Source organism: Maylandia zebra, linkage group LG20 (genome assembly GCF_041146795.1).
Source record: "Maylandia zebra isolate NMK-2024a linkage group LG20, Mzebra_GT3a, whole genome shotgun sequence".
Lineage (NCBI taxonomy): Eukaryota > Metazoa > Chordata > Actinopteri > Cichliformes > Cichlidae > Maylandia > Maylandia zebra.
Window position 1 is genome coordinate 12,276,040 of NC_135186.1, and position 20,020 is coordinate 12,296,059.

General features: G+C 39.4%; 1 protein-coding gene across 1 annotated transcript in view; it reads left to right on the forward strand.

Annotated features, from left to right (window-relative positions):
* Positions 1-3,588: 3,588 nt before the first annotated feature.
* The window catches only part of LOC101474679 (vitamin D3 receptor A), an 82,737-nt gene continuing 66,305 nt past the window's right edge, over positions 3,589-20,020 (forward strand). Inside the window, exons 1-2 of the mRNA XM_004574949.3 lie at positions 3,589-3,701; positions 4,669-4,809. The gene's annotated coding sequence lies outside the window, so the exon portion shown is untranslated. The remainder of the gene's footprint in view (positions 3,702-4,668; positions 4,810-20,020) is intronic.

A 20,020-nucleotide genomic window follows, 5' to 3' on the forward strand; every position in this document is an offset into this window, starting at 1 on the left:
GCAGGAGTGGCAAAAACAATTTGCTGACTTACTGACCCCATGTTCCACTTTTGCTCAGCTCTCAAATTTCCTTGTGTCTGAATGGAAAGAATGCAGCAAATTTGTTGAGAATATTGGGTCCAGTTTATTGATGTTGGAGGCTTGTGATGACATTGTCGAAGAGCTGAAGGATGAGGCAGAGCCAAGGAGCATAAAAAAAATCTTAAAATGGGGACAGAGGAAAGGGCCTGATTGTTACTGAGACTGCTCCTTTCCCTGGACAGTGTGTTCCTGTGTGCGGCCGTGTAGGTGCCAAAACATCCCTGAGAATCTTGTGGCTCACTCAGGGGACACAGCAACCAATCTTCTGGCTGCACACTGTGAAGCTGATCAAAGAGTGTGTTTGCCAAGTACTGCAGCATTCCTTTAGGTTTGTGCAATTGCACTGGTCTTTGTGCCTTCTGACTGCAGCTGAAAAACCAGTGTGAGGACTGCATTCATCCAAGTAAAGGTCCAGTCATATATAAGAGCCAGTGGGCCAGGGCTGCCTGCAACTATTTGCTTTTCCAGCTGTTTTCTAGACTCACCCTGTGAGTGGGAGAGAGTGCTGTGTGTGTATGTGTGTGTGCGTTGGTTAGTAGGTGGGGGCATTAAAGTGAGATGGAGACATTCCGAGTTCTAGGAAGGAAACTATTGAGGAAGAGAGAGCTATGAGGAGTCCTCGTGTTTCTTCTGCTCCTATTGCTGTAGTGTGTGTGCACAGTGAAAACACCCCGAGAAAATCCGGGCATCTCATGTGATACTCGCTCACTTTCTCTCTCTCGCTCTCTCTTTTTTGTTCTCTTTCTCATGCACACACAAACCCAGAGGAAGACTAAGTCCCTTGTGCGCATGCCCCTGACATAAACACGCCCATATGCCTTGCATCGTATAGACTGATCCGCCTCTCAGACACAAAGCAACAAGGGATGGCCTAGATTCCAGCACATGCACACACAGGCAACGCTGTACAGAGGAAATATCCCGTACACGTGATTGTCACGTATATTGGTTTATGAATGTACATGCATATATATTTGCCCTGTTAAAGCTGGCTGCACTGATTCATGCACCGCTTGATTGAGATAAGAAAGTCAGGCGGGGGGTGGGGAAGAAGAAACATTACTGTTATCAGCCAAATGGGAGCAGCCATGCTGCTGTAAATTTGAATAATGCATTTATTGCAGTTACAAAGGCTATTTGGCGATAGGAACCACATATCCAGTTTTGAAGGATTCCATTATATTTTTCAGTAAACATTAGTTTTTTGACATCCATATTTGGTTAGTAAATGGAGATTGTCTAACCCAGTTAATATTTAAATGAAAAAGCGGGAAACAAATAGAAAAGCTTTGATCTCCCTCCCTTATGTGATATCCAACCATACAGATCATTTTAACCAAGGTGGCCTGTTCCTTATATGCAGAAAATGACAACTAAACTACAAGTAGGCAATGCAATTCAATTACTCTTAAAAATGAGAGAGTGACATGAATAGAAGTATGAGAATCTGCAGTCGTCAGCTCGAATGACCTTTACAGTGCCATTCACTGCTGACTATCCTCATGGCGCAGAGCTTAAAAGTAAAGATTTTCAATGCAGTAATCAAGCCGACATTAGGCTTTGACAGAATAATGCCACATAACTGTATGACCGAATGACTCAGCGAGATAGTGTATTGACATGCTCAGTCGCACCTATAAGAAGGAGAAGAGCAATGTGTTAGTGTTTACTTGAATTGAAAGGTTAAACAGGAACGCGTGAATACCTTTGACCTCCGGCAGCTAGACTGACCTGCACAGCCTCAACCTGTGTGTCATCAAGCATTAATGGTGACAACATACTGATAAATGACACTTGTGGAAAATGTTTCAGTAAGTTGCAGCATGGGTCTATAGTGTACAGGATGCAGAAGTGGCTTAGGCTCGCATGCATATCACACTGTGACGCAAAGACATGTAAATGCATCGAGATACCACAGTGGCTACTTCTGTAGAGAAATATCTCAATGTTACAGTGCATCTAAGAACACGCAAAGCATGTAGGTGTATTAAGACAGGAGGTCTATCAGCAATTGCAGGGGCATAGAGCAGAGAAAGTTAGCATGGTCTGCTGCAAAAACAAAGCACAACAGGTTTCCTTATGCCAAATGCTAAAAAATTCCTACTTCTACAGAAAAGTTCAAGCCATCAATATGCTCACATGGTATCAGTGCTTTCAGTCCCACATGTACAGAAACTTATGGATTTATGTAACTGGCTTGTTGTCAGTGCCAGCTTTGCATAGGTTGGAAGGTTTGAAATCCAGCTCATGGGATTTTCATAAAGCAATGAGATCAAGCAATAAATAAACAAATAAATAAATAAGTAACATAAACCAAGTCATACAGAGTGATACCCTGAGCCATCCAGGGAAATGACAAGAGATAGCTAAAAGAAGAGAATCAGTTCTAATTACAGAGTGGGCGATGTGGTGATTGATGTGCTACAGTAACCGCCCAGGGGTGACACAGAATAGCACCACAGGGCCCTATCATTCCCACAGAATTCTTTCACCCAGTAAACAAATTAGCTTTGGCGTGTGTCCCAATATACGGTAAATTATGGACACATACCAATAGGCGAGTCGGTCAAAATGTTTTCTAGGCTAAGCCGTTATCCCGTCATCATGGGTATACTATCAGCTACCACCAGTTTCCAGTACAGAGGGAGCACGAAGGTTAGAAGAAGCTGGAACTTTCATATATTATGTATAGGTGAACCATATATGATTCATGATGAGAAATGCGGACACATTTAAGCTTCAAATGCAACGGTATTAAAACAGATCCCTCCACCCACCCACACATACACACACCCGTGAATTGGTCAAAACACGTGTAGTATATTTACGGACGGAGAGATTTCGCAGGTCTTTCCTCCCCACTGCTGTCAGACTCCACAACAAAGACTTTAACTGAACAAACACACACATCCACACATGTGCAATAACACTAAGTGCAATAATCTTTTCTGGCATCGTTGTATTTTTACTCAGTTGTATATAGCATTCGTATTCTATTTTTATCTTATTGTATATTTTTATTCTATTTTATTCTACTGTATATAGTATATTATTTTATTCTATTCTGTACAGCTGTGTACTGTATTTATTCTTATTGTATTCTAATTTTTGCGTCATAACTTTTGCACTGTCCACTTCCTGCTGTGACAAAACAAATTTCCCACGTGTGGGACTAATAAAGGTTATCTTATCTTATCTTATCTTAGTATACATCTTTATAGATTCATACAGCTAAACGCCCTGAACTTTAAAAGCTGCCCTTACTTTTTTCGACTTTACCCCTTATTTCAGTTTATATTCTTAAGGTTTATTTCTGCAATTGTTTACTATCTATCGGACCGTCAGCTACGTCACGACACACCCCTATATGGTACGGAGACAGCTGGAAACTCAGCACGAGACTGAAAAGCTTCTCGACCAATGGGAAAAGACACTATTCCAGAGTGGAGAGTTGTGATTGGACATCTGGGAGGGGGATTATATATATGTACAGATATGCCCGACTGCTAAACCATGTGGGGCGGGACTACGGAGAAGTGCTGTCCATCTATGTTGATACAGATCTGAAAAAAACTGGACTAACGGAGCGTCTGCCTACGTTGCTTTTCGCGTGGACTAATGTAAGTTATTTTAGACTTTCCCGTACCTTTGGGCGTGCCTCGCGCTGTCTGACGTGTTATAACACTTTTGTAGCATTATACTTAGGCCATTTACCCCCTCTCGTTTCGTTTAGCTTAAAACTGCTTTTCAAGCCGAGTGGTACACGCGCTTTTCAGGCCAGCAAAGTGGTGCTGCCGTTAACGTTAGCTGTTGTCATTGCTCTCTAGCGGTCTGCATTATTTTGACATGCAGCTGACACAAACAATGCGTCCAGTGAGGCTAGGTGTAATGCCATTGTAGAGAGGCCATTTTCACAGCCGTCCCGCTACTGTAACACAACAATTCAGTAATAAGCGTGGCGTGTGAAAATTAAAGGACACTTTGGCGGTGTGTGACCGCTGGTACCGCTGTTTTTCTTCTTTTTCTTTTACTACCCCGAGTCCGGTCCTCGATCAGGCTCAGCCCGCTTGTGTGTGAGGGAAAAGGAAAGGGGCAAAAAAAGAGTCTTTTTAATTATGTGTCAGTTGAATATGTACCGACACATTTACACGCCATGTAACCTCCGGTGGTATCGCAAATGCTCAGTTTGCTAGATTTTCTGGCTACACGTAAGCACTTGGTTGTACGCTCCAAGTCCTATTCGGGCAAACAAAACAGCGTTTAATGGCAAAGCGGCGTGGACGTGTTGCAAAGTTTAGTTTGAATGAAGTGTTGCATCATGTGTAACTACTGCTCCTCACACACGAGCCCGTGAAATGACTGTGGAAAAAAGTCCAAAGCCCCTTCCTCTGGACGTGTTTACCTCGAGCACGTCAGGTCGTTAAAATCGCCAGATTTATAGAATGACGTTTGGCGCTACAGTGTTTCCATGCACGAAATAACGGCACGTCAGCGGTAATGTTACCCAACTCCCACCTCTCCGACTGACCGTTAGACAGTCCTGCTTAATTCACTTGTCTTTTTTTTTCTTTCTTTCTCTGTTTACAGTTTTTGTTTTATACAGAGGGCAAAGTTTTTCAACGCGGGGGGAAATTGTTCACCTTTAGCTCCACTAGTTAGTGACCTGGCTGCAACATCTGGGCACCTCTCTGCTACTGTACAAAAGTGAAGGTTGATATGCAACATCAGGTAAGACGGAACTCACTGGCTTGGTTTTGTGGTGCATCACAGCTTCGCTTAGCGTGCGTGGCGATTCTTATCAGTTAAACACGAGCAAACAAAATGAAATCTGTATATTTAAAAAAAAAGCTTTTCGCTTTGTTTGCTCGCTGTGCCGTGTTCGGGATATTTGTGAAGCTCTGCCGCTTCTCCACTCGCCTCATCCCGGTGTCGTTTTGTGTGTTGTGTTATTGTTACTCCACATTCTACATGTGTATGTTCGCCTCCCCTGCAGCCCAGCAGCAGGGCCAATGCGCAAATCCCTATCCTTTATTACACTGCATTAAAATGAACATGTGTTAGCCTGGCGTGCAAAACAGCAGGCGGATTATTGATGTGGCTTTAGACACATCAATAATTTACGGGGTTGCATACTTTCCTTCTCAGAGGTTGTCCGCCTCTGGTGCTGAGGAGACTGCAGGGAAAAGACAAAGGGACAGATTAGCATGGAGCCAAGGGGAGCAGAGTAGACATGCATAGACTTCAGTAAGGTGACATGTTGTCTGAGTCTGCTGTCCCATTCTATTTTATGTCTTAAATATGCATTAGCAGATACGAGCCACTAAAAGGTCAAAGCTACACCATCTAGTGATTAATTTCAGTGTTTGTTTTTCACAAAGTAAACTTTAACTATCCTGAAACCTGTGCGTCTTTCATTCTCAGTCCTTAGTGCCCATCATATCATTTGTGTTTCTTATGTGTTTCAATTTAATAACACACTGTTAGGCTTGCTTTAAATAAGAAGAGGTAAATGTTTTACTCACTGGAAGAGCAGGACATATTTCTTGGGATGTTTCCACCTGCGCAGAGAGTGGTTTCCTTGACTTAATTATTATTTGTTTATATAGCTGTTTTGCTTTATTTTTAGTGCTAAAGTCTCTGTACGTCTTTTCATGCCAAGGCAACCAGGGCATCAGAAAGTTAATGCTAAAATGAAGAAAATGAGCTGGTAATTTGTCATATTATGGTTTTGTTGCATTATTTGTACATCTGTTTTTTGGGGTTTTTTTTGCCTAGCTCTTCTGATCTTACCTGCTTGTTGGTCTCCTTTGTCCCGAGGAAAAACACAATGCTAGCCTGTGCAATGACATGATTTCTTGGCTGCTTACGCTCATATTGCCAGGAACGATTCATCTATCTATTTTCTTAACACCTTATCAAATTTAAGGTTGCAGGGTGCAACCTATACCATATACCTCTATCGACTCACATAGGGTGAGATGGTACACTTATCACAGGGTTTAGCAAAGATTCATCATGCACTTGATCAGTGTTCACTTTATTACACTTCTATGAGTATGGGAGAAGCTAGAAGTTGAGATGAATTTGAATAGAAGCAGAAACCGTAATTTCTGCCACTTTGCAGTTTTATTTATTTCATTTAAAGGATCCTACCTCCCATCTATTACCTTAGCGGGATACACAGAACCTTTCTTCTGTAATGAGGTGCTTAGTGGGGCACATTGTGCTTGAGAGGTTTGTACTCGCAGAGTTACAGGCAACTTGTAAAATGATAACAGATGCATAGAGTCTTCAAGGTGGAGAGTGCTGTTTTGAAATTCCCAGGAATATGAAATGCACATGTACATACATGTGCACATGCACACGTACTTGTTAGTGCGTGTTACATTTTTTTGTCTAACTTTATGCCGGTCAAGTCATCTGTGATTTGTGTACTAAAGTCTCGTGGCAATGCGGGCACAACCACTTTTCTTACATGTTGAAAGTGATCTTGGGTAAAAACATTGAAGATAAGATAAGCAGAGTCATTGCTCTGATGGGGATAGAAAATCAATCACTTTAAAAATGTAAAATGTTAGAGGGAAGGCTCATTATAAAATCTAAATAAAACCAAATCCCCTGGTTGAAATCAGTCCTATAAAAATCAGTTTTTAAGATCAGGGTATGTATTAGATGGTAACCCCATACCCTGGTTGTCAGCATTTTTCAATAACACTTGTTGATTGTTTAAGGGGGTTTTTTTTTTGTGGTTTTTTTTTATTTGGCACGCTGCACACAAAAACTTTTGGGTCTGATTTGGAGAATTGGCTATTTGCTGGTGTGAGTTCAACTGAATACTTCTGTTCATCTCCTTATTGATTAAAACACCTGCAGAAGCAATAGTGTTATTTTTCTAAAGCTGCTTGATCCAAATAGTGATAAAGCTTGTTGAATAAAATGACTATGTCCTTAATTGTACTAATTAATCTTACATTTAACCTGGACACTCTAGCTTTTAAAATAAGTGATTAGGGTTGGACAATAGGCTCTGCACAAACTGCAGTCATGTGGCATCTGGGTTGCAAGTAGGGCTTGGTGATAAAATAATAAATGATAACACAAAGAGACAGTGATTTCGCAAATGCAGCAGACTACTATACTGAAAAGACATGGTGCCAGTAAGCACATGTAGAATTTAAGTGGCTGATTAAAGTAATTGACACTCTTTGCCAACTCCCTGGCCCAAGTCATTTCTTTCAGAGGGCATTTTCACAGCTGAGGCATAGAGAGACAGTTGAATAGCTGTGTCTTCTTCTAGTTTGCTGCCAGATTGGATTTGTGGTTAAGTTGTACATCCATAAATGAGCCTCACTGTCTATGTCACTGAGACAGTGATGCACTTCCTGTACATTTTTTAAAGTATCCATTAAATTTGCTGATTGCTTGCTTACCCTGGACCATAAGGGAAATAATACAGAGTAGTCTCTTGAGATTTATTTTGCATTCATATCATGTTCTTGTTATTTGTTTGGAATTGACCAAAGGAGTTAGTTTCCCGTTTTGTTTGTATGCTTCTGCAACATTTGAAGCCTTTGACTGGTCGGAATTAAGAGTTTAGTTTATTATATATACACCTACAGTTGTAAATGTCTTGCAGTATATTTATCATGTTCAAATTCTGACAAAAATAAATTAAATTAACCTCATATCTAAGGAGTAAAAAGGAATCTTTAAGCTTGACAGAAATAGTGATTTGATTTATATGATGATATATATCAATATCAACTGGTGTGAAAAACATTACTGTGATTCAAGTATTTTGTAAGTGGAAAAGCATAAAACTATAGCAAACTATCACCACTGGTTTGACAGTTGCCGATCCCTGGTGCTGATGGATATCGACATCATCCATCGGCACAATCCTAGTAGAGATACAGAGACGAGGTTCTTCTTTTTAATCTTCTTGCTTCTCAGAGCGTTACAGCTTGAGTCAGTCATGGTCGCAAAAAAATAGTTTTCCTTGTTTACGCACTTGCATGTGCAGCAAAATTCATGCTGAAGAGCTTGCTACCATACAGGAGAGCAACAGTGCAACATCATCAGAAAAAAGGGGACAATGCAGAGCAGATCGAAATATCATGTCCTTCATTTTAGCCAATAGCAGTACCGATTAGCTCAACCACCATCATCAGATCAGGATGGGGTGTTGTCTTTGGGCTTAGAGAGATAAGCACTTGCTGGCCTTTACCACACATGAATGAATCAGGCTATTATTAGGTAGTATTTATAATACCGTCAAAGGTATGTGGACACAACTTTAAAGTATACTGACAGTAGCAGTGTTCTCATTCTTGTGTTTTAATTTGTCCATATATTGTTGTTAATGCTTTCAGTGTTTACTCTCTGACCTTTTTCTGTTCAGTTAAAAAACTCAATACAATATCTTTTCTCTTTTTTCTTCTGCTGCTCTGGTGATCATACCAACCACTATCTCCTCAGTTTTTTGTTGTTTGTTTTTTAAAAAACAAACACATCACTCCCTGTGTGGCGAAGGTTTTCCCCCAAGGGAAAGGACTAAAAGACACCAGGTGTTTTGTAGTTTCAAAATTTTAAGCCTGCCAGCTGTTGGATTTCTGCTATGAATGATAAATCGGAAATTCAGTTGAGGAAAACAGATATTTTTCTGCTTCGTGGTGTTCACATGTAATAGATTTTCCTTTATTCCCATAGCCACATCTCCTCTCCACCTCCCTTTTTAATGCGAACATGCTCAACAGGGGCTAATAGATTCCTTATGAGAGGTAATTGTGTAGCTACAACATAAATGCAGGGGAGGTTCTGGTGTTGTGGTTAGTCTGATTAGGTCTTGTTTGAAGCCCTAAGGGATTTGGCGAGATAAACGTCAATAGCAGCTGACCTCACAGCCTAAGGTCACAGGCTACCATGCGAGTAGCGCTCACAGAGCTGCAACTTCTCTGGGTCCCACACTGAATGTTGGTAAACAGTGGCGTAGATCACAGGGTTTGTGCACTATGTTGTGGTCAAGTGCAACTTTGCATAACACTAATGGGGTTAGAGGTTTAATTTCCACAAGGCAAAAATGCTTGCACCACTGGAAATAAAAAGCTTTTTGGATAATAGATCTCCAGTCAAGAGACAAACAGTTCCTCTGTGCTCTTGCTGGAAATTCTTTTCTCAGGGATTTTAAAATGTTTTGTCAGGAGCCATTTTAATTTGATGTAGTTTTCAAGATTGCAGGGATGGTTGAATATTGGGTGAGGGTTTTTCGTCAGAGGTCACAGTAACCGAATATTGTTATCCATTTAACAGAAAAATTTGACTGCACGCTGCCATAGCGACAGATTAAAATTCTGGTGGTGGAGCTACTGTTAAATGAAATACTACTACTACTAATGATAATAATAATAACAGGACAGAATGAGTTGAAGTTAGAGCTTGCTAGGGCTAAATTAAAATCCCAATTACATTTTGGCTTGAATTGACTGAATGATTGTTCACTGACAACATTTGCAAATTTGTACTATAAATGTGTTGCTACTTTGTGTTATCTATCTGTCAAGGTGGGGTTTTTATAATAATAATAATGCATACTTTATTGATCCCCGTGGGGAAATTCCTCTCTGCATTTAACCCATTCACTCAGTGAAGCAGTGGGCAGCCACCAATCTAGCTCCTGGGGAGCAGTGTGTAGGGACGGTACCTTGCTCAGGGGTACCTCAGAGTAGCCGTTCAGTGGATTCGAACACCTCGACCTTCCGATCATGGGGTGACCACGCTACCTACTGAGCTATCCCTGCCCATAAGATATTTTGCAATATGATTGTGCTTCAAGTATTGAAACAGACTGGTGGTGTTGACTTTGTTTTCTGAAGCTGTTTCGTTTTTGACTTTGTTTTTTGTTTGGTGTCATCTTTGTCAAAATGTGTCCATCACGGCAGGCATAAGATTTTTAAATTTTTTTTTTGTACGAGCTGCTCGGGTTGCAAAGTCGACTCAATGATGCTTCCATGTTTGGCCAAGCATTAATAGAAAAAAAAAAACAACCAGTCAGTTTTTTAAAAAGATATGGGGCAGAGTAGGATCTGAATGTCAGTTTTGATTAATTTTTGCTTTTTTTTTATAAAAAAATAATAATGAAAACTGATAACAAGCTCTGGTACTTGCACCATCTGAGAGTCCATATTCAATTGGTGACATCTGTTTGCTTCCTTGGAAGAAATGTTAACCATGCTATCACGCTTCCTTATGAGGTGTGAAGTGTGGTAGTAGTGAGTTCATGAATGCATGCACTTTTTATATTTTTGCTATTGTCATTTAAAATAAATTGTAATGCTATTAAATCTGTGCTATTTTTTTTATCACATTGTGCATCAAAATGATAGACAATGGCAAATCTAACACAATCTCTGTGTAATATATGATTGTGTTAGTGTTTGTGCACTCTGGCTTTAAACAAAACATTTATTACCGATTCTTGGTCTTGGACATTTTCCTTCAACCAGATCAATTTCAATTAAATTGAAAGTGGCCGTACTTTTGATGAATAGTTGGAAAATTTGCTGCGGTGATGAAATTACGTCTTCAGGTAAAGATCTAAGATCAGTCAATTTAACGTACAGCATCATCCACTTACCTGTTAGACTGATTTAAAATAAAACACGGGCTTGCATTTGTTTTAGCATGGCCTGCACAGTTTAATGTGCCCAGAGGACAACAGGAAACTAAAATCACTATTCTGTCTTTGCAGAGGTAGATTGGTGTTCAGGTGATTAAAAAGGTGCCAAAATAATAAGTAGCAAACACCCGATACAAGAAGCATATACTTATTGCAACATATAATTCTTTATACCTGTAAATATAAAAAGAGACAAATGTTTTATAAGCAACAGGTGAGTAAGGAGTGATGGAACTGAATTACTTGAGTGTGTTATGTCAGACATTGTACTGCTGTAGGATATTACAGAATTAATCCACACGTTTCTGTTTTCCTGCCCACCCCCGAGCATGGAACAGACTTTTAGAGGTTCTGCGTCACATTTTGTGCTTTGAATGTTGATGAGAGTGATATATGTACAGATGGTATTGAAGCTGGCAGAAAAGCAGTCCATCAGCCATAGATTCAGTCTATGCAATGAAAACCTTGTTCACAGGCTGGCAAAAATAAGCCAGTCACAGTTTATTTCTACAGCTCATGCTGGAGGACAAGATACACACTCTTTAAAAGAAAGAATCAAATTGTGACTGTTTATCCTGAATTGCACAAATCATTAAGTGTCTTTGATTCATTTTAATTAAAGTCAGGCAGCCAAACTTAAAATGCAAAAGATATTTCTTAAAGCAGCAGAAAAGCTTTTTGTTACCATTGCTGCCACCTCTGTGGAAGATTAGACACACTTTCCATTGATTTAAACTTTGGGCTTTTTAATTAGAGTGATGTGAGACTTCACTTGGATGTGTTTTACAGCCACACTAAAAGCACGACTGGCTCATTACTGTAGTCACTCATTAAACCCAGGAGCACATGTGTTTCAGAGAGTGCATGAGAATATGGCGAACTGGACTGTTATTTAACAGAAGACACAGGGAGAGTGACGGACAGCTCTCAACACCAAGCCTTCAGTGCAGAGTGTTTTGAGTTGGACAAAAAAAGTTTTTGTAATTTTTTTGTAATTTGAATTAAAATGAAAGCAGCTATGTGTAGTTGGCAGCAAATTTGGAGTAAGGACTGGTCATCGATTAGTGTAATGTTATTTTGGCTTCAGCTGTCCCTCAAATGGGTAACATCATATCATTTTCATCATGTCAATATTTCATTTTAAAAGGATCGTAGAATTTCTGACTGTTGCAGAGAAATGTTGGAGGATGAAACTCTGAAATGAGATTCAGGCTTCTGTCTGTCCTACTGTGTCTGTTTACGGAGGCCCACTGTAAGGGGCTTTCACTGAGCTGCTAACCCTTCTTCTGAGCTCTTTTTTCCCCCCATTCTTATTTCCACTTTCCTTATGCTACCTTAGCACAGAGACAGAGAGACAAGCCCACTGAAGACGATTGGCTGTTGCTTAACGGGCCCCTTACAGAAGACTCCGCCCATCTCACCCTGTTTGTCCAATAATTAGTCATCCAGAAGGGCAGTGGATGACCAAGCAATCCACTGTATATGTGCACACAGGTTCTATGGTGGTCATTACTACTGGTGTAATTATGTCCTTCTTCTCACTACTTCTGCTTTCGTGCAGATTTTTTGACACGTGTACATAAGCGCTATACAAATACAGGCCATTTACCATTTACCATAATCACTTTGGATCCAGTGTAAATTTAAAACAACAGGCAGATGCCAGCAGAAAAAGCAAAGACAAAGCATATCTTGGCTCAGAGGCAGAGCACTTTTATTCTGTGTTTTTACACACAGTCACAGGGAAGCACACACTCTCTCACTATTATTTTCTCTTATTCAGAGTATTATATTATGGCCTGCAATAGTCAGTTAAGACTCTTTATAGTTGGATTTTGTTTTTACGCGTATTTTCTGTTTGTTTCTTTGCCATTCCAAATTGTTCAAGAGTTTCTAAAATAGTTTGAAATAGCAGCTTGTGAAATTCTGTGATGATTGATGTCAATGTTTACAATAAGTTCTTTTTTTTTTAAAAAGCTAAAAAAAGTAAAAGCTATGAGATCAATACATTTCAACCTAAATATAAAACAGTAAAATAAGTTTTCTCTGATCTGTTTTTATGGCAGCTGAATTGAGAATGTTGTTACAGATGTATCCATTTAATGTCCATAATTATTCACCACAGTTAGTAGGATGACCTCTGCATCAGATGATAGAGGAATCCAAATGTTGTATTGATTTAGACAAATAGCGTTTCTTCCCACATTTTTCTTCTTACTGCACAGATTAATGTTTCTGTCCATCCGAAAAATCCTGAAGCCAGGTACGGTCACACTGTCGTTTAGGAAGTGTTAGTGTAGCAACTCCTCCATGAAACCCATTGGAGTACACTCTGTAAGCTCTCTGGGTCTCAGTCACATCACTAAGCTCGTCCACATTATTGCTCAAAGAGCTCACATTGTTATGGTGATGGCTGGAGCCTCTTAACCCTCTCAGGCTCAAATTAAACTTTTTGTTGCTAATGCACAACCAAGTCCTGCAGTGGTACTTATGAGTAAAAAAAACCTCATAAAATATGTATGTGGGGTAATCAGGTTGTTAGTTTTTAACTGTTGCAAATCGGCAACGCCTGCCTTGAGAGGATTAACTCTCCACTGAGCTCCAGCTCTGAAACTCTGTCCTTCTAAAGTGTTGTCAAAATCATTAATAAAATTGATATTTTTTTAAGGTGTCAGGAAAACAGTTTTTTTTCCCATCAAAGAATAAACTTTATAGTTAGAACTTTGTCTTGAATAATCAGACAATATAAACTGTGGCTTACATTAATACTTATAATATAATATAATATAATATAATATAATATAATATAATATAATAATATTTATTTTGAATTAAATGGGAGAAACAAACAGATTAAGAATGGATCTCGAAAAGGAGTTTTTCCTATGGTGGTGTTATGTTAATTAGTTCCACAGGTGGTAAGAGATTTTTATTTGCATACTTCTCCACTAGCAAATGCTTACAGGATGGGTTTAATTCAAAGCAGCTTTCCCTGTTTTTTTTTTTCTTTCTTTGTGTGTGTGTGTGTGTGTGTGTGCGTGCGCGCGTTTCGGTTTGTTTACAAAGTTGTCCTTAAGTCAGATTCCTGTTAGCAGTAAAATCTTAATATGTCTTTAAATGTGCTCTGTCACACTACATCATGCAGTCTCTGCCTTTTCTTCTGTCATTGTTTTTTTGTTGTTTCTTCTTTTCTTTTTCTTCTGCCAGCGTTTTACAATTTTTTGTTTTTCTCTGCCCCGGTTTCTCTCTGTCCTGTTGCTATTTTCCATCACTTTTTTTGCATCTTGTACCGTTTAAAGCTCTGTTTGCTTCTGCCAGTAGCTGGAGTTTGCTTGGGTCACATTTGTTTTAGTGCTACACTGATAGAGGCTTGTAGTATGCTCTCCAGAGAGTACAGTAGACTGCTGCGCAGACACTCTTGCCAGCCTCTTTCTCTAACATATGTATACTGTATTCTGCCATCACCAAATGATTTATTTTAGAAAATGATGCAACTTGAACTCTATAAAAGAAACTGAGATGTGTGTGTGTAGCCACTTAGATGCTGCTTTTATTACAATTGCCTTTGTTATTTAAATAAGTGTGCTCTATTTTAACCAAGTATTCTCTGAATATAGTACATTTTCAGTTGACAAGGTCTTACTGTTTCAAACATATAAATGAATTTTTTTTGAAGTTACTGGAATATTTTGTTGTTTTTGTTTACCCATTATGCTCTTTGGGCTGGGTAACAAAGTTGGATAGAAAACACAGCCATAGAAGTGTAGACGGGGTTAGTCGGCAGCAAACAGCAGGAGGTGTGTGAAGAAGTAAAAGATGGCTCAGGCCACCAAGGCTGTTCTCATGAAGCAAAGCCAATAGCGCCAGTAATTATAAAACTGCCTAAAATGCTGTCTTTGTAGACAGGCTTACTGGTGTGTGTTGTTTGGTGGCAGTTTTGTGACTCAAGTCAAATTACAAGGAAATAAAGTGTCATTACTTATTTCTTGCAGCTGTGATTGAGCATCGGCATAACTGCGCATTTTAAAAATGTAAAAAAACAAAATGCAAAAAGCACCACAAAGAATTTAATAATGCACATATCTTATATATCAGTTTCTTTCACTATTGTTTTATTTTCTGCTTTGTACCTCATACCCTGCTATTACTGAATTATCCCACACATGTCTGAAATGATGGCACTGTTATGATGTTTGGCAAGATCAGGAGTGGTAAGGGTTTACATTTAAAGCCAAAGAGAGAAAATTTCTACTCTAGGAAATAGAAATCTGAGGGAAGGCTACAATTATGTTCATATTTGCACTATGCTAACAGTAATATTTTTTATGAAGTAGAAAACCCTAAATCGAGCAGTCTGCTGATTCTGTCTACTTATTTGTCTCTTTGCTACGCATGCTGACAGATAACTAAAGCTTGTCAGCTACTGGTGTCAAAACTACCACCCTTTTCCTGCTTTTTCAAAATTAGTTAGTGCATATGGTTTGTGTCCCATACATTTATTTATTTATTTATTTTATTTTTATCTTTTGCACATTCTGAGCATTTAGCAAGATTTGGGTTGATGGATGACTATATTTTGGTGTCTGCCCGTTCATGATGTTTCCTGTGCTTGTGTGTGTTTGTGACTAGGGATGGGTATCGTTTAGGTTAGGATACCAGTACCAAAACCGGTACTTTTGAAACGGTGCCGGTGCTTAAACGGTGCTCGAACTGGTGCTTAAAGAATGGAGAACACAAAATTGGTCCAAAAACCTCTCATGTTCAGCTGTTTTTTTGTAAAAAGATAACAATTTTAACAAGTTTAACTGTTTTCCACTTTTTCTTTGGTTATTTTAGCCTTTTTGGCCAGGGTGAAGGGAGTACCTGCCATCAAACAAGAAGACAGCCGCATGTAACTACAACGGTGTTTGCGAGTTCACCTTACATGTATTAATTTAATAACGTGGTTAGCTTACACACGAACAACATTAAGCTACTCACCCAGAGAAGAACAGGTGCTGCTGCCATCATCATCCGTCATCATTTCTACTACACTGGCAGGGCTACGGGCCAGGACTCTCCTCTTCGGGTTTTTGGGGGATGTTGCTAACTTCGAATCGAATTTTAATCACGATTACGATCTGGGCTTTCAACGATCATTAAAAATGACTGAGCCGATTATTAGCCCCTCCCTCATTTATCCGCGACACCTTAAAGGCCGGTCCGTGAAAATATTGTCGGGCATAAACCGGTCCGTGGCGCAAAAAAGGTTGGAGACCGCTGATTAAGAGGACCCGAGGGAAGCTCGGAAAGCTAAGCAGAAGTTATTTGGAGAGGAGAGTGACTGCCGTTGGTTGAAAAGAGAGGTAAAAAAAACTTCAGTGGTGTTGCACACTTTTATATTATTTTTTAAAGTCATTATTCAATACATTGTTATTGTTAACCCTTTAAATCCGGTCAGAGCAGCACGCTCCGTTTTGTGTAACTATTTTTAAATCCCTGTAGAACCTGAACCTTGTAAGCTAGCGCAATAATTTGTTTTGCATATGAAACTTACATCTTATGCCATCAGCTTGTCCTCGGTCACGGTTTCCTTCCACATAAATTGCATAAAAAGCGCTTGCAGGAACAAAAACATAATATTCCAGAAACACGCTTTGCCGATCCGATCAGCTGTTCGTAACACTTCGCACATTGAAACAGACGTCACCGCTAACTATCACATGTCCGCCATTTCCTGCCCGAAACCGGAAGTGATGTCATTTTCGCGGAAAATGTAGTTTTTTTTTTACTTGTAGGCCTTTAAAGCCTATACTGGTCATGCTTGACTTTTCTGAATAGTTTCTGGGATGCTTAGAACTCGAATTGCACTGTTGGAAATAGTTTATTTTGATGCACCTGCTGTTTTCTTTGCAAATTTGCATCATAGGATTGTTTTTGTTTTTCCTGCAGTATATAAAAATTGCTGTATCTCCAAAATAAAACTATGAAGACACTCAAAATAAACTTTTTTGTATTTAAAGTTTTGAGGGATAAACCTCTTAAATTTCTCCAAGTAGAAATATATGTTAAAAAACAAAAACAATTTTCAATTTTTTTGTAGTTTATTGCACTTTTTTGCAATTAATGTAGTTACTATGGACTTAATGCATACATATTATTAAAATATGGGCTATAACAGTTGTATAGCAACTTGAAATGCTCCCACAAATGGCACTACAACATGTAAAAAAATAATATAAGCTCTGGCGGACTTGGTTCTATAGTAGGTCTTAAAGGGTTAAATAAATATCGTCAAATAATCGCGATCTCAATTTCAGTGAAAATAATCGTGATTATCATTTTTGCCATAATCGAGCAGCCCTAGCTATCGGCTTTTAACACAATGCTATACGTCGCCAGGTGTTTCATCAGATTTGAGGTGTCACCTCCTTTGCACAGTATCACCTTAAAGCACTTGTTGCAGGCTGCTGAGTTTGCATCTTTTGCTGTGAAGTACAGCCAGAATTTGACCGCTTCGGCTTGGGCATTTTTAATCTGTAGCTCTGCTCTAAAAGAGCGTATGTACTTGGGCCCGCCTACTATCCTTGGAAAAGTAAAATGGCTAGAACCCAAAGTGTATGACATCTCAGGGAAAAAAAAGCTGCTTTTCGGTCTAGTTACTACCGTTTATGTCAGAACTGGTGCCGTAATGGCACCGGATACCAGTACCCATCCCTATTTGTGACATACTTTAGTCTGAATCTATGTGGATGACGTTTATTTCAGTGTCGGCGGCTGTGGGCGTCTGCAAGATCCGACATTCCTGGATCTGGCAGCTGTGCCGAAGTTTGTGTGTGTGTGTTTGTGTGTATTCCGAGCTTGTGTTTCGCAAAGAAAATGCTCCTGTTTGATTTTGATTTTGTGTAGTAACCCCACACTTTCTCCACACCATGTACAATTCTCCCAGTTTTTTGTCACCTCCAGCTACTTCCCCATCACTGTTTTTCTCAGTCTCAGATTTTCCTTTCTCTCTGTTTTGCAGATTCACTTCCTGAGTGTGTGTGTGTGCATTTTAATGTGTTCTCACATTGCCATTATTGTGTCCTTTTGGTCAGCTTACACCATTTTCCGTTATGTAATATATTTACTGCACTAGATGGTTCCTTTTGTTTTCAACTTTGCTCAGTGGCCAGGTGCACCTAGCTACTTCAGATGGCCATTTTGGTCACTCTTTGTGCACACGTCTACCAGGAAGTCATTTATACAAATTAGCTGTGTGAGGTCTAGTTTCAGGAAGGTCACTAAAACGGAAAAGCAATTGCCTGGAAGGAAGGATATTTTTAGTCATTGTGTAAAAAGTGATCAAACGATTCAGAGATTTTTCAACAAATGACAAAAAACAGTTTTTTGTTGGTTGAGGAAAAACAAATTATGAACTAATGAAGAAAATACATTAAAACAGCAGAAATCACATTAGGGAATTATAGTGCTGTGCAAATAAAGGGCTGTACAATAATTGTATTTGACCACTTCCAGAGAAATTTGTGTGTGTGTGTGTGTGTGTGTGTGTGTGTGTGTGTGTGTGTGTGTGTGTGTGTGTTTGTGTTTAGTCACTTGACCACTGAACGTTAAACCAGTGTTGTGTCTACACATAATGGACAACCTGGCAAAGATGCAGTCTTATCTTTAGTCATTCTTCTTAGTAGCCTGTAACAAAAACACACCAATTGTTTCCATTACATTAGTTCAGTTGAATCAAAAAAAAAAAAAAAGATGCCAAATTACAGACAACTGAACTGAAAATCAGTGTTAACACATCCCATGGAGTACAGCAGTGAGTTTGCACAGCCGTCTGTGAAACATGGTGGAGGCTGTGTCATGGTGCATTTCAAAATTGATGGAGTTATGAACGCAGGAACGTGCCAGATTTTCCTCCACCATGCAATAATAACTGGAATTTGGTTGACAACAGTGGTGTTCAGCATGACAGTGATCCCAATCACACTGCCAATGCAGGAGGAAAAGCATGCCTGAATAGAAAAACATACAACCAAACACTATCAGTCATGGACTGGCCTCCTCAGAGCCTAGACCTCAACATTGAAGCAGTGAAAAACAGAGCAAAAGGAAAGCCATGAATTGTTTTCCCTGGCCCGGTCTCTCTTCAAACAGATGCAGCAGTGGGTTGATTGGCATGCATGATAGAGGCTGGACATTGTAAAGACGTGTTGGTGTCACAATGAAGAAGGAAAAAATGTATGTTCAGTAGTATTTAACGGTGACAAATTGTGTTATTTTAGCATTTTGCTGTAGTTTTCTCCATCCATATTAGGTGAACAGAATAGCAACCTTTAATTATAGTAGCCCTTTAATTATGCACAGTTCTGAGTTTTATGCGATTCCAGTGTTATTCAGCATGGAGCATAAACAACCAGTGTGTTTTTTAACTATTGTGGCCAAACAGTGGAATGTTAGGTCGCCTGTCCTGAGTCCCACTTGCTGTAAACCAGAATGAAACCAAGTCCTAAAGCAGACACAGAGTAGAGTTCTGGTAGGGCATCACCAGGATGGGTTAGCACACTTCTGATGGGATGTATCATACAGAGTAAATTTATATCATTACTTATTTCACAAATGTTCTTTTTATTTGAAAAAAGTGTACTTAAGCAGCAAACATAAAATGCTGTTACAGAGGTTTGGACAGTGTTAACTCATTTTTATTGCTTTTTCCTAATGGATCATAAATTTCACAAAGATCCTGAGAGAGAAAATGAATGATACAGAGTGAGGGTTAGGTAGAGGCTTTCGCCCCCATCCTCCAGCCTCAGAGGCCTCTGGGCTGGCTGGGAGCCAGGGGCAGCCGGGAGGTGAGGTATTTTAATTCACCTTAGAAAGGAAATTGGAAAGGAAATTATTTGCACCACAGTGAGGCAGACAATGGAGGCAAGTTTTGTGATAGTGAGTATGCCACCAGGCAGTAGTTAGACCAGAGATGTTTCAGAAAACAGATTCAACGTAACAAATACTACCAAATTATAGTGTTATGATTGAAGGGTGCAAAACAGAAGCATATGAAATTCCAGACATGTTATTATAACTCGTCCACTGAGTACAGAACAAAGCGTGTGGGCCATAACATACAAGGAATACAGTAGACATGCAGCAGAAAAGAAAAAATCTTAATTAAGGTGTAGGGCTGGGCCATATTATACCATTCACGGTAATACCGGTATAATGTTAGGCAACGATAGGAAAATGAAATATCGCGATAGAATGGGAGTAAAACACGCATGCGCAGTGCCT